This window comes from Buteo buteo, chromosome 4, assembly GCF_964188355.1.
Source record: "Buteo buteo chromosome 4, bButBut1.hap1.1, whole genome shotgun sequence".
Lineage (NCBI taxonomy): Eukaryota > Metazoa > Chordata > Aves > Accipitriformes > Accipitridae > Buteo > Buteo buteo.
Window position 1 is genome coordinate 44492845 of NC_134174.1, and position 14461 is coordinate 44507305.

Sequence of the window (14461 nt, forward strand, 5' to 3'; positions counted from 1 at the left end):
ACATTAGAGCATATTTTTTAGAAGATGATAAAAGTATTTTATCCTTTGCAATAATGTCTGCTCCTTGAAGATTAAAAATCATGTAAAACATGAAAAATAAGGTTAGATTAAAGAAGGATAATACTGGTGAGCAAAAGACCCCATTTTCATTAATTACCAAGATCTATCTTGGCTTCTTGGTCATGATTGATAGTGAAAAGAAGCCTAGCTGATGTATAGTTTTCTCTAAACTGCACTGAATGGTGGAAGGGTTTGAAACTACTAAATCTATAAATCAAGTCCTTTTCACTGGAATAGGGAGGCCATAAAAAGTAGGCATTTTAGTTGACAACGAGTAGAAAACTCGTATGTCTCTGACATCAATACTTTTCTATAGAACTACATGTTAGCTGGAATTTCACAGATATTGACTGACACTAGCTAGGAAAAAATGACTGCTTCACCAACAAAAGTTAAGCACAAGTGGAGAAGACAGGAGTTTTCAGTATACAAAGATGAGAATCTGAAACAGGAAGAAATTGTGCTGTGAGTGCTATCACTGATGGCAGTCAGAGGATGACAGACAACACAACTGAGGCAGGGCGGTCCAGCTGTAATAGTTGGGTAACAGTTGAGAAATTCAAACAGCATGCCTGGCAGAAATCAGACCATTTCTGAATAACGAGATGAAAATGGTCTGCTCTCCATTAAATTAACATGCATTCTTCGGAGAAACTTTCTTGGATATGTGGAGAATGTCAATCATTAAATTCAAACTGCCTGGGAGGCAGGAGCTTGCCAGTGTGCTTCTGGGTGGTTAAAACTTGAAAGCAAGTTGTAACTGTATGTAAAACGAGGCTGTTAAGACAGTCCATTTCTGACTCAGTAAGTATTGAAGATGCACTGGGCAGGCCTCCAAAGGCAAACACGAGGCTAGGTTTTGTGCAGAGCATGAATTCAGAGAGGGATTTATACAAAAAAGAACAACTGTCTTCTATGTTTATGATCAAGGCATCAAACATAAATGAAGATGAGAAAATCCAAGGAGCAAAGGACCATAAAACTGAATTATTTTTCAATACCAATGAGACTGAGAGACACCGTCATCACCTCCTGGGCTCACTATAGTTTCAAGCTAGTATGTATCTTTTGTCTTCAGTGAAGCTACTTCTTAATTTATTCTGATCTAAGTGAAAGCAGAATCAGGTGAAAAAACATCCTGTTCTAATTGGTGATAGAAATGAGAGATCTGTGTGATTTCAGAGTGGTGGAGAAATGACATTAACTACAGCTGTCATATATGAGGTATGTAGAAACTGCAGTGGGGAGTTTGCCCTCAAACCATTCTCTTGTCTGTTGAGTTTCTCTTAAAAGGTATGTGTCTCATAGATGAAATAGAAATAGCAGTATCTGACACAATACCACATCGAATGACAATACAAACACACATATCACAAATACAGAACTACATCGTGTACTAAGACTAGGCAGTTGGCAAAGCAGACCCCAAGGGAACACCAGAAAGCACTGTTGTTTGAGCAGAGAAACAAAGACCTCTATCAGGTTGGCTGCTGTGCTGCAGAATGTTCTTTTTAGTTAATGCAGTAAAAAGCAACATGGTCAGAATATAATTCAGAGTTTGCCTTCTCCAGTGTATAAGGTACTGTGATGCAAACCCCATGATTCATACTCTCAAGGCATGGACTCAAATCTTGGAGTTCCAGCTGAAGAAGTGACTGCCCCATCTGTTTTTCACCATTCTTCTTTGCTGCTTGAATAACCTGATACACTGTCAAAATGAGCCAGATTAGTTTAAAGAGTAAGCCGTTGAATAGTAGATCTTTGCTAACCCAGCTGATTTAAACTGAAGTGGGTTAGTGAGTACTCAAACAGCTCTACCACTGAGCAAGGCGGTGGAGGGAAGATGATAAGCAGTTGAAGGCTGTAATCTCTTTAAGGTGCCATGACTGGAAATGCAAGAAGATAAGTGAACATGGCTTCAGACTTCACACTCCTCCTACAATTTCACAGACAGAAAAGTCAGGATTGAACTCTGATCCTGTATCATGGGCCTGGGATCACAGAACTAGATCATCCCGGCACATACTAAAGTAGCTCAGCAACTATTTTAACTTCTGCCATGGCCTGAACTGGTTCCTGGCTATCACTGGAATGGAGCACCGAAAGCAGTAGTATATTTTGGCCACACAAGGCAACCTCACTTCAAGTATTTCACCAAAACAACTTCAGGCAATACTGTCTACCATCTTCTAATTGCAGCTATTCTGCACTAGCATTTCTACACTGCTGAAGCTGTGGATGGTGTTACATGCATTGTGTACCAGTCTCTTAACACTAGAAGACAAAGGCGAGAACCAAACTCAAGGCTTTCCTACTTGTCTGCCTCCTGCCCTGATATCCAAAGCATTTATTGTTGGTGGAGTAAGAGAAATGGCAGCTGCAGGATATCTAGTAGGCCACCTTACTGTAACTAGCCATCTCGGTAAGCTTTCAGAGTAGACTGGGATGCATTTTGTCCCTCACAGGCATGGACAGCCAAGTAACCACGTTGTACCTAGTCAGGATAAGAACTTGTTTGGAACTGTGTCCAGTTCATCCCACATATTCAGCATCATCCTAGAAAGCAAAGACAACTTTGCTTCAAAAGCGGCTTTAAACCTTAGAGTGGTACAAAATGTATTTGCATTCCCAGATGATAGAAGTGATTATAAGACACCAATAGCTATTTTTGGCCCATAATTATTTCTTTTCTGCTCAGTAAAGTGTCTCTGACATCACTTTGCTCTGAAAAGTGTGCCTGAAATAACTGAGCATTAATCTTTATTATCTCCAGCCTCCTTACTACATATGCTCAAAGACAATGTTTATAATTGCTAGGTCTGCAAACAGAATGAGGGATGGAAAAGTCAAGTTGCTTTTTTCCTTTTTGTGCTCACCACTAAATGATAAGTTCTGTAAGCCAAGTGCCACAAGTGGTCCTTGAGCCTCAAAATCCAGACCCAAACCAAAGCCCTCACTAAAATCAGCTCAAATCTCCTTGGGGATCATAGAATCATAGAACCATTTAGGTTGGAAAAGACCTTCAAGATCATTGAGTCCAACCAAATGTCAATATAAGTCTGAAAAGACCAGCAAGACTGTCCACTGACTGACACAAAAGTTGTCTTTACTTTGTCACTTCTAAGAGCTGAGTAGCACTTAAAAAACATTAAAGGAGAACCAAGTTCATTTTCTTGTGGCCAGCAAAATAGACATTTCAGAGGCAATTTAACTGAAATCAGTAATTTCTTTGAAAGTTTTGTTTCCAGATTATCAGTGGTAGTTCTGAATGAACACCTAGCGCTAGTGCAGTTGGATAGGAATGTGGGAGTCTAATAGCAGAGATTTAAAAACAGTTCTGGTCTGCTTCAGTAATGGTTTAACAACACTTAAAAACAGCTCATATTGAAGCCAAATGTTTCATTTCAAATTGTACACTTGACAATTAATTTTAATGACTGTTAATTACTAATGCTGGCTGGAAATCCGTTTATAGCCTCCGACACCCAGCTCCCCCACTACTCGTCTTTCTGCAGTTTCTCTCACACTTCCAACCTTTATAAAAAGCCCAAGGCAAAATTAATGTATTATTTTAAATGCAAGAGAGAAAAGCAGAAAAAAAGCAATTATCAAATGCATTAATTATAAACAATTACAAGCTGACCCTGAGTCAGAGCCCCTCAAAACCTTTTTGCTATGTGATGTTCCCAGACAATCCTCCTCTTCCAGCTGAACCCTGAAGCACCTAATATAATCCACGCTAGCCAGGCCATTCACCAGCAAAATTGTCCCAGCCACAGAAAGGATCATGAACAGCTGAACTGCCTCCTCTTTTTGTATTTAAAGTTTCTACAGCTTAATTTGTGAACTGCCTTTTTTAAAATGGTGTTATTCCACCACGGGGGACAGTTGCAAGCACCTTTTCACACTCTCGTTCATATACCGCATTTATCACAGTTGCTCAAACGCTCATCTATTTTTATGTGATCCCACTAGCTTTCCAGGCCAGCAGTGTGGGAAGATGCAGTTTTCAAGAAACATTACCCTAGCAATTTAAAGCCTTGTAGCTGATATGACTGAGGCTTTTTTGGATGTCTTTTAGTGCTGTTGGAGTGGGTTAATGTTGTGGTAGCACCAGTCTGGTCACTTGTAATCAGGTGGTTAGCGATGCTGGTGCCAAGAGCCAGCCAGCCAGCCTAGATTTTGCTAAAGATGTTGGCATCAGATGATTGTGCAATATAGTCGCTGAACGACCGTACGTCAACATGCTGAGGTTTCTCCTTTTTTAATTTTGTGGCAGATGGTGGGTATTACAGCCAAGAACTGTGGTAAGCCAGAGGCCCTGCCCGTTGCTATCAAACTGAATGCTGGCTATTCTAAATGGAAACGTTTTTGATTAAGGGTGGGATTTGGCTTCTATTTTCATGTATTTTGGCACTGTGATCTGACACATTAGACTTACAGTATATAAGGCAAATTAAATGTAAGCATCTTCAAATACACTATACTTCTTTCAACCTTCACACACCTTAGCACTTTCTCTCTCAAAATATATAGAGAAAATATGTGTGCATTATTCCACACATGCACATATATGTTATCATCTACAAATGTATATGTGTACAAACAAGTGTTTTTCCCTCTCTTTTAAAATGAAATGGCTCTATGCTTCTACAGAACTGTAGTGCCAGGCTAATTACAAGTGAGAGAAAAAAGGTTACCAACCCTTTCAGAAAAACAGTCATTTAAGATGTATATCTAACAAGTGGCAACCTTGAAATCTCACTCTCACTGAAAAGAACATTAGAAAACCCTTCCTGACTATACCACTGGAGGAAAGTTTCAATAAAAACTAATTAAACTACAAAAATCTCAAGTGGTTAACTGATTTTAGGGGCTAAATTTCTGGCAATTCTAATTATCCCCTTGTGACTTCACTTAGTGTTTCACAACCATGACAGATGACAATGAAAAAACTGCAGTTAAATTCATCCTCCCTGACACCAAGCTAAGGACTAGCTTCTCCCTCTCCAAGTAAAATCAATACCATGTTTGAGTAAACACATTTACAGCTTTATTAGGATGTCTCGCTTGTTCTGTAACAGCTCCTTGAAGCTGCGGTAACAAATCGACTCAACTCAGTTAAACCTAGAGAGCTGAGTAAGAGGCTCATCGATAAGGTTGTTATAAAAATAAACTGCAGGAGATCAGAAAGCTGGAACAAACAGCCTGGTAAATGTCAATATTTTTACTTCCAGAGAATGACAAAACCATGAGATCATGAATAAAATGTTTCGGAAGTCTATATTTACTTTATTTATAAAATGCTCACATGCTAAATGCATTTCACTGTCTATGTACCACCCTCTTACACAAACTTTTTATTTTCTAATCACCAGCATGAATACTAAACCAAGCACGTCTTCAAGAAAAGCAGTGAGTATTGGTATTGCTGTCCCTATCCCTCTTGTTTTCTTTATATTTACAGACACATTTTGAATGCATTGAATTTCTGTAAGGATCACTCAGATGGGTGTATGTCTTCCTTAGCCTAAGGCTATACAGTCATTTATGGACACATGCAAATAATACAACTTTGCATTTACTAGACAACTATGAATAAGAGAAAGGAGTGTTTTCTGTTTAGCAGCCTTTTCCTGGAATGGAGAGGAGGTGTTGAATACACAAAGCAAAAAAGAGTTCAGACTCTAATGCTTTAAACCATTACCTGTGGAAAACGTTAATGAAAGATTCCTGGAAAAATGTGACAATAAAAAAAAAGAAATAAAACTCCACTATATTCCTGTTATTCCATTAGGAATTAGTTACTCAAGGCTGAATAATTTTATTGCATTGCATATGATTACCACTGTTTGGACCTACTGGGCCAGCTCACTGCAGCTTATAGAATAAGGTGTCATCGTACTTCCCAAGTTCTGTACAGATGCTTGAGGTCATCAGAGACTCTCTCTAAGGAAAATTAGCACACTTGTTTCTTTGATGCCTTTGTGCAAGTAGGAACAGTGGTTGCAACTCTATAGTGGTTTGGTCCTGAAGGCTGTGCAATGGATGGAGAAAACTTAAATCCTGATTTGAAGCCTACTGAGATTGATGGGAGTTTTCGTATCACTGGCTGGTCTATGCCTTGACTGAGTACTGTCCATCCTTTGAAGAGGGAACAGCCCAAAGCTGGAGGAGAGGCTTAAGTATTTTATACTGTGACACCCTCCACGTTAATCATCCGCAGTGGACTCTTTTTATAGTCTGTTGCATATCACCTCTGTTAAACTCCCCAGCACATCTTATTGTTCAAGAAAAGAATCACTGCAGACTACAATATGCTCCAAGAAAGATGTGATGGAGGAAACTGATAACAAGGTTATAACTTCTGATGGTTTGGTCCTATTTTGTGTTTTTAAGTCCACATGATGAACTTTGGGAAATTCCCTTTCGGATGAGAATCTGGTGGCTTTGGGCTTGTCTCCAACAGCCAGGATCAGGGGGAAACATTTGATTAAAAAAAACCACCCTCCAAGCTTACAAGGAATATTCAAGGCACTGTATATGCCAAACCAAATACAGGTATTTTCATTGAAAGCATCTTCTCTAACTATCTGAAAAAAAAATACTTTCCAGGTTGATGTTTCTCTTTGTTTTTCCTAAAAACATTGCCTAGAAGGTTTCCTAGAAGTGTTCTTCAAAAGCTAAAATTCTCCTTAGCCATTTTTGAGACAGCAGAATGAAATAAGCTGTCTGTTGTTGGTACCCAAGGAAATTTTCTGAGCCTCAAAACAGATCTGTTGTATTGACATTAAATGGTGCTGATTACTACACCTACTGCTTGGGATAAGAGGAAGAGAATTTCACTAATTTAATGTAGAAATAATGAAATTCTAAGCATAACAAAATGGAATACTATGTACTGTCCTCTATTCAGTTTTTAACATTTTCAAGTACAAAAAAGGCTATGTGAATGTAACTTCATAGTTGAGATTCACATGCACAAAAGCTAGGAGATTTGAAGTTGTGTTTGCGGACTGACCATCTTTCAATAAGGTTTTTTTTGCAGGTATACTTCCACACAGTCGAAACAGCAGTTTGCAAAGAGAATCAAAAAGCAACACCCAATGCAGTGGGAATACAGTAGCTAGACAGCCTATGAATTTCTTGACTTTTGTGGGCTGAAATAACCTACCCTGGCATTTTATTCATAATGCTCCTATTTTAATACGGTGGCATGTAATATCTTTTGCCTCTTTAAATATCTGTTACAGTCCTGGATTGATACTAATAATTTACTGATCACCAGTAACAGTAATGTCCCTTTAAGTAGAGTCGGAGATCAGTGTCAAACCAACCTACAAGCACTGCTACTAACACAGCTTTCAACTGCGACCATGTTTTTTTTTTTACTTCTTTTTTTTATTGCAACCTTGCCATCTTCCCACTTCAAGCACAAGCCCATTTCAGTGTGGGGGAATTGAACAAATTACGGGAGATGTCACCATCCTATTATATAACAGAGGCAGCTGCAAGTGAGTGAGGATCCTGCTAGCTAATCCCACAGCCTGAGAAGTACCTTTACGGTCATTGTGTCAATCTCCATAACACCACACCAAGTCATATTAGACGTGAAGTAGATAACATATTTCAGTGTATTTTTATATTTCATTGTGTGTTGTATGTCCTGCAAATATAGCATCAGCTTAGTCTGACGTATTGTTTCTTAGGGGCCTATATCCTGCCCTGATTCCCAGGGGAATGTTCTTGATGATGCAATCTGACTAGTGCCTCTGTGTCTACTCAGAATACATTAAAATAACACAAAAATATTACCAACAGTCTGCGAGCAAGGTAATAATACCTCATTAAAGTAATTTCTAACCTTCCACATGAACATTTTCTTTATCATTACATGATTTTCTAACACATGACACATTAACATAAAATGAAATGTTATGAAGATAGGGATAGTAGGCATGACAAAGTATTTTGAACGGTGATGATTTGCTTTGAGGCGTTAAGTCAATTTGTAATTGTCCCATAGCTATTACAGCAAAAATTGGAACTTTATAATTGGTTTTGAAAATCTATTTTTAACACAGTGGGTTTGTTTTTTAAAAAGTACGCAACCTATTCAACATTTATTTCTCACAAAGCCTGTCCAGAATGTCACTGAATTTATGGTGAGGTAAATGAGGCCTTTTAAAACCCAATTTTGCAAAATATTAATCCTCTTCCTGTGTACTGAGGCTCCCTTCACACTGATGGTGTCACTGACAGGAAAAGAGACACAGCCGCTAGAAGGATCAGGTCTTGCTTCAGTCTAATTAGAAACTTCCAAGGGTTTTTAACTCCATACACTGATCCATCCTGGTGATGGATCTCTCACTTCTACATGTTATCTAAAAAATGACAGCAAGTATACTAATGTTTTGCCTTACATTAATTCTACTATGCATTTTTCTGGATTGCCTTTAAATTGCATAGGTGCAAATGTGAACTACCATATTCAAGTTACTCTATTTTGATAAAAACCACATATGTAATAAAATTAAGATGAACAGTTAGAAACCAAGAGGAGGGTAGCAGTTCAGACAAAACAATTAAACCAGATTGGGTCACAATTAAATTATACTTGGACAACACTTGCTACCAGTTTTAAGTATAATGCCAGCACAGAAGAGCTTATTATTTCCAAAGAAATAATTTTGAATGGAAATTGGTAAAAAGTGAAGAAGGGAATGAAAAAGAAAACAGGAATATTCCATATTTTTCCTGAGTGATATCTATTTTTATGGTTTTGTTTAAGTAGCTGCAATTTAAACTGTGGCAAATTTCTAAATTGTGCCAGTACCAATGTTGAAATTACTAGTGACTGGCTACACTATTGATCAGAATAATGATGTGCCTCTAGCTGAAACTGAGAAAAACCAACTAGGAACACATAATCTGGTAATTTTCTAGTTTGTAGAAGGTCGGTTACAGAGATAATGTGGCCATCTAATAGCCTAGGTTTAGATGTGATGTTTATCTGAGAGAGTTACAAATGTCATCAGAACACACGGGCGGTAAGTCATGAACATGTTGACAGGTTATCCCCTAGCAAGCAAAGATTGATGCCCTATCTGCAGCTCAGCTATTATACTTATGTATGCTGTTTATCAACCAGGAGTATTAAAGATGGGCAAAACAGGCTGTCAGTCAAATGCTGATGACATTAAGAAGGTATTTTTATTTCAAAGCTTCGTATCTCATCAGCCATGATCTCAGTAACAACAGGATTGCTCAGAGGCAATTAGCCACCCATGTTGTATAAATTAAGACTAAGGGAGTGCTGATTTCTGTTATAACATTTATCTTTACTTCAAAGAAAAGACAGAACAATTCAAAGCAGTATCCCCTTGTCTCTTCGCTCATGAAGTTAAATTTTGTAGCAAAAATCAGGCATAACAAGTTACATGCACATGCATATGTAATTGATATCAGCAAAAAAAAATGATGACAACTTCCCAAGGTATCTTGAACAAGTATAAAAACCTTATACAAATTAAAGACCACTGTAAGCGGATTAAGTAGCTTCTGATATCACACTCGGGCTGTTTGGTAAAGAACCATTCCTAGTTCCTTGAACTCCTATTTCAACAAATCTAGAAAGTTTTAGGGGTGGCGAGTACTGGAAGAAGGGCAGCTCTTACAACAGAGATTCGTACAGAGATGAAAATACAACAAATAAGAGGAATATTTCATTTCTCTGTGATGTTTTTAGTGAAAACAGATTCTTCTACAATCTTAAAGAGCCTTATAAATCCATTAAGGAAATTTCTTTTTAATGTAGTCACAAGCTCACTCATAATTTAGTATTCTGACAAACCATTCAAATCATCTGTCTCTGCTGAAGGCATTATCAGATCTTTTTGGCACATTTAGCACTCCTGGTATAGCCATATACCAACTATCCATAAGAACTTATTTCATTTCTCACATGTGTACATGCCTCCATCCACACAATTCCTTCACATGAATTACATAAGGGACTTAGACAAAGTCATGAATACAGTCTTCCTTTGACCTGTATCAGATGTATTGTGCGAAGATGGAATTCCCATTGTATAAGCTTCATTTTTTAATTCAGTCAGCTTCTACTCTTTAGCCACCAACACTGCCCTCTGAAGATGGCTGAGGCTGGATTTCCGGAGGAGCAGGAAATGGCACCTGTGAACCTAATTCCTATAGGATTAGAACTCACAGGACCATAACACAATTTAGGTTGGAAGGGATCTCTGAAGGTCACTTGCTCCAGCCCCTGGCTTAAAGCAGGGCCAACTCAGATCATGTTAAATCCCACCTAGATGATCTTTTATTTTAAAAATTCTTGGATTCCTTCCATAAATGACAGATTCTGCAGAACAACAGCATAAGAATTATTATACTGGATTCAATTCTGTTTCCATTTTTATCAATAGTATACTTGTTTAAATCCACTGGCTTCAGTCAAGGTATTCCAAAGTTATACTAGTGCGTTCGGAAAACAGAACCAGACCTTTTTTAAAAAAGGTTTCTGAACTGAACTTTTAATAATGGAGGAGTAATGATGAGTAATTATTCTGTGCACTATGGGTTCTTTGCAAACCTATATTTATATTTCTTGTGCTGTGTTTTTAGAAACATACATGTATGTATATGTATAATATATTTAAAGAATGTTTCACATTAAGGATAATATTTTAACATTTCAATAATGTAGAAGTACACCAAATATTACTTAGCTCTGAAATCAAAGCTGGATGTCACTCTATAGAAAATAATTTGCATTTACCTCATGAAAACAGGCTAAAATTTGAAGATGTGATGAACCTTAGGCAAACTCTTAGGAGTCCAAGGTCTTTATCTAATTTGTAGAGGCATTTAGATTAAGATGGAAAAATAATGTTTAGAATTAACCTCTATATTAAGGATGAGGGAACAGCTTTATTGAGCCAGTTTGGCAACAGAAACAGAAACAAAAGGAGGGAAGTATCTCCACTAAGCCTTGTGGTCTCTAAAGAAAAGATAAGGATGCCATGAGGTGCACTATGCAAGGACACGTATAAAGGATGACAATTCTTTTGTTGCTGTCCATGTCTTCTATCAGAGTAGTTCTCTGATAGCTGAGACAGTAGTTGGTCATCTCATAAGAAGATTCATGCTAGGTTTCACGAGAGAGAGAGAGAGAGAGAACTTATTCTGTAAGCATGTGCACCAAAAAAATTCTGAATGTAGCTTTCAAACTATAGCTAGCAGCTTTATGAGATTTCTCGGTACATGGAAGCTGGCAATGCAATTTTTAAATTGACAGGTGGTTTGAGCCGTTCACCTCAGCTTTGATACCGACAGAGGCAAATTGCTATCGGCTTGTATTTGGCACTGCACAATGCTCCATGAAGAGCTCCTTCTATCTGAATTCTTTTCCTTGAGAATGATATAATATCTTTATAGCATGGTGATAAGTAATATACACTTGCTGTGATCATTCTGTCACTGCTTCATCACGCTACTTTAAAATGATTTGTAGTTACATTCCATACTCCAGTACTTTTCATGCAGTATATGACTAAATCATAGTAGATTACTAAGTCAATATATTTATATTGACAGAACCTGGAGAAACATTGATTTTACACCTTCTCCTATTCATTTATTATGAACTCTCTACCCAGTTCCACTGAGTAGACAGATTCTAGGAGAGAGATTTAGCAGGGAACAATGGCAGTAACTATCAGAAAAGATGCTTATTGTTTTCATTAGTTACGGTGGCGATGACAAAGGGGAGTCCAAACAGAAGGCAGACCTACTCTGGCTAAAGAGAGCAGGATGGCATAAAGGAAAGCATAAGATGGTAAAACTGTCCATATTTCAATCTATTTATTGCCATTAAATATGCTTTGATTATCATTATTGCAAAGGTTCAAACTGGGGCTGACTAGTAATAAATAAATGTTAATTTAACGAGTAATAGAATGTCCCCCAAACTCTACAAACAAAGGCTGTAATTCCATTAAGAGGACTCTTGTGACATAAGCCATGTCAGCAAAGCTCAATTGATTTGTCAATGTCATCAGAAGCCAGAGATGGAATTGCAACTTTAATTTATGGGTATTTCAGGGATTTATAACCGAAAATCTGTGGTACCCCTGAAATCCACAAGAGGTGCTGAGATGCTACAAAGTAAATAATTACTGCTTTAACTTCTAAAACAGCAGTGTTGCTGGAAAGCAGTAAAAGCAGAACTCTGTTGGTGTTGTCTAGAGAAGTGTTTTTAGCATAAAGATACCTGCAGCAACTTTAAAAGCCAGTTTCTTATTCATGCATTGCACCAGCCTGACTGGCAGATGACTTGATGCCTGCAGTAAGAGGCAAGAAATTCAGAGGTATTCCTGGTGCTAACTTAATAAAAACACATTTCAGCTAAAGAATGCAGTTTATTTCTTGTTGCTAGCTGTTGGACTGAGCTAGTTCTCCTTGGAGGCCAGCAGCTTCGTGTTCAGAAATGCTGAACTCGTGAATCAACTCACAGACTTACAAGTGCCCAGAAACTTTGTGTCTTTAAACTTTTTAATGACTTTAAGGTTTCAAGACCTTCACTACTTAGATAGGATCTAGAAAAAAAAACCCAACAGATTCTTATTTTCCACTTTCACATGGAGAAACACATGAGGAGTGATTTGCCAAGTTGGCATAATGATTGAGAAGGAATTTCCTTACAATCTGCGAGTTATACCTCTGGAAGAGAGTGCCTCCATGAAAGACCTTTCAAAATATGATCGAGTCTAACAAACTTGACCTCCTAATGTAAAATAAATCCTGCTTGATGGGGTTAGTTCTCATTATAACCCATGTTCCCCTCAGCCAAGATATTTGCTCCAACAAAACCACTGTTCAGTCATGTTAATATACCAGTCCCAGAGAAGTATGGGAAGCTTTGCCATGGGAGTCTTGTTCTCTGCTGTTTGAATAAAGGAACTACGTTTCCAGAAGAGTGTATTACAACACTGAGTGCATTTTTTAGTTAAGGGATGACTTTTGAAACATTTTACTACAAGGACACTAAGATCAAAATATTACATGTACTGTTGCAACTTGATAAAAATCTCAATCAAAGAAAGAAGCTAGAAAAAACACTGAAGAGAATATAACCTTCCCATTATAAAAATTCTGTCAGGACAATAACACTGCATCTGGCTCAATGCTAGAATCAACAGAGGATACATATGTTGAGTAGTATTACCAACATTACTGCATAGGGCTTTCTAGTAAGGAGACAATAAAGAACTTTTCCTGTTGCAAATATGTACTTTGAAAACACATGAAAAGTGTGATATAGATAAAATACAGACATTTCCCCCAAATAAAACACAGACCAAATCAAAGCCTATCCAGTGCAGTATCCTATTTCCTACATATGGGAAGGAAAATGAAATGACTGCATGAAGAAGGAGACCACAGTATATAAGACTAGAATCAGGTGTGTTTCTAGACTGTTATGACTCCCAAATCTCCCATCTGGACTAAACTCAGTAAAATCTCTTCCCTGAGGAGAATAAATGACCAATTTATTATTTATGGGGGGACAGAGGAGAACTAAGATATCTCAGAAGCTAATGGAAGAACTACGGATATTCTAAAGCTCATGTTGCTTTGAGTCACAGCAAGAGAGAACTATGGTGGAACAAGAACCTAAGCTCACGTACTCAGGTAAGTGTCCAATCGCAATGAGATTTCAGACAGATTTGCAACTGCTGACCCAACTTCCATTACAGAGGGGAAAACAGCTGTGGTCCTTTCTTTCCCTGGTATCAAGGGAGAACTGTACAGTGCCATGCTACCACTGGACTGCATTGCACTTGTGCTCCATACAAAAAACATCTGATGCCTCAGTGGTATTTGTGGGGAATAGAGGAAAATAATGTATGTCCATGAACAGTGATATAGGACCTTTGTTAAGATTCCCCAAGTACACTGAAGCTTGCTGTATCCAGACACATTATCTCAGCAGACATAGAATGACAAAGGGGAATTGATCTTCTAGAAGACCTATTTTCTTTTCTTCCTTCCGAATGGAGTTTAGCATTTTCCACATCACTTTTCCCCTTGGAGAAAGGAATCTCACAACTGATCCAAGACCAGCCTTACAGGATGTGCCTGAACAACTTGCACTGCTGGTGGAAGGTAGCAGTCTGGAATTGAGTATGTTGTGGTTTATATCAGCCTTTCCATTCAGGATGTTCTGAATAATTACTAAAGTCAACGTTTTAGCCCTTCTACAGAAAACCAGCAGCTATGGCAGTACCAGGGAAAAGGATATAATTTAAAAAGGAAGGGTTATGAGAGACCAGGCAGTTCTTAAAGCCTGATTATTTAGTTGCAATAGTCTTCCTGCAGC

The 14461-nt window shown here is 38.0% G+C and overlaps 1 protein-coding gene across 5 annotated transcripts in view; it reads right to left on the reverse strand.

The window, feature by feature from the left end:
• ADK (adenosine kinase) overlaps positions 1 to 14461 on the reverse strand; it is a 300352-nt gene that overhangs the window by 2983 nt on the left and 282908 nt on the right. The gene's annotated exons all lie outside the window — the stretch shown is intronic.